A 1,980-nucleotide genomic window follows, 5' to 3' on the forward strand; every position below is an offset into this window, starting at 1 on the left:
TCCTTTGAATTATATACTTTTAAATGGATGAATTGTATCATTTGTAAATTATATAATAATAAAGGCACTTAAAAGATTTGTGAGACTTGTAAGTCTTGACAAATGAAATTTAAGAAAGAGCCTCTGATGGAAGAAACATGTTTGGGTTAAGTTGTGAGTAGACTGTGTATGAAATTGACTACTGTAGAGGAAATACAATAAAATAACAGTGTCCAAGCTAGACAATTTCTAATATACACCATGTGAATAGATGAAAGTGGCCCAGTGGAGAGGAATGAGACGTAGAACAGCAGAAAGTATGAGGTGATAGTTTCAAGAATGCCAGTGAAGAACATTTTAAGCAATAATATGTGTATTAAGAAAGAATATGTAATTGAGTCAAGCAGGACGTAGTTTGATAAATTTTACTGAGCATTTTGTCTTTATAAATAGAAATACATGCTGAGAGATCTGTGATAGAAAGTAACAATCTTAGAAGACTCCCCAAGAAGGAAATAGATTCTTTGATTTAGATCACATGTTAGATTCTGTTGTTAAACGTAACTTCATGTGTACAGAAAAGAAAGACTTCCCCAGGTCCAGCTGGAAGGTGCGCAAAACAGGTTGCATGCAGTCTCACCTGCTGATTGCTGAGGGAGTGGCCCACAGAACTCTTGACTACACTTACTAGTTTCTTAGAACTGGCTCTCCAAAGTCACACACACACACACACACACACACACACACTCACGCACGCACGCACGCACACACACTCAATGATCTTTTTTAAAAACCAAGTAATTTTACAGGACTCATCATTGAGGGAGAAAGGACAGAATAGTGTCAAAGGGGCAGGTCTTGATTCTTTCCCAGCACACTGCAACATACATACAGGGTTTTTTTTTTTTATTTTGGTTTTTTGTTTGTTTCTGTATTTAGAACAGAATCTACAGGGCCTACAGGGCCTCACTACATAGATAGGACTCGTAGAGATCCTCCTGCTTTCAGCCTCCCAGGTGCTGGGATTACAGGTGTGTGCCACCATGCCCAGTCTCAATCGCTGGCTCAGTGTGCCCCTGGGGCAGGGCTGGCATGGCATGCTGGGGATGGAACCCGGCCACTATGCTCTGCTTAAGCAGGTGCTTTAGTCTAGTGAGCTATCAGGCTGGCCCTAATCCAGTTTTGATATAAAAAATGATTGTTTCTTCTATGTGTAAGATGGATGAATCATTTAATAGATGGTTTGCCACAAAAAAGCACATCCGTAAAAGGACTTTGCAGTGAAAATCTGGTGGATGACGCTCCTCATCTTAGCAACAGCACCATGATCTACACCATAGTAAGTGAAACTGTCTTGTAGGCCTTGTACTTAATGCTCCTCGTTCAACATTCAAATCCTACTGGAAATTATGTTGAAAAGCACTTCATAGTGTATTTTTTTCTGAGGCTCCAAGGCCTTCTCAATTCATGAAACAACTGAGTCAAAACCAAAAATCAAGATGTCATCTACAGTGAAAATGGTTTCCTCTGCACACCATAATAAATTGCTGTAAATAAATTGGTAGCTTACAATGGCGGAAATTTATTTTACAGGAATAGAGTGCAGAAACCAGACATAAATCTCAGTGAGCTGACCTTCTGGTGTCGGCAGGCCTGTGCTCATCCTGGCAGCTTTTCCAGCATGGGTGCCTGCCAGCATCCCTTGTCCGGTCCCCTCATCACTCCAGTCTGTCTTCATGTTCGTGCTGGCCCTACATCTTTGCTGTGCAGAAAATCTCCCTGCCTCTCGCATATGACCACACTTGGCAGCACTTAGTGCTCACCGAGGTAATCCGAGAAAGTCTTCTCATCTCAGAATCTCTAGTTTAAATGTTTAAAACTTCACCATAAAAGGTCACCTTCGCTGGTCCCAGGGAGAGGGACTGACACCAGGCAGGCACCACCCTGCTCCCAACCTCCAGGGTCAGCACGGATCTCATTGCTTTTCATGGTTTTAGTCCT

This window comes from Octodon degus, unplaced genomic scaffold (genome assembly GCF_000260255.1).
Source record: "Octodon degus isolate 3935 unplaced genomic scaffold, OctDeg1.0 scaffold00125, whole genome shotgun sequence".
Taxonomy (NCBI): Eukaryota; Metazoa; Chordata; class Mammalia; order Rodentia; family Octodontidae; genus Octodon; species Octodon degus.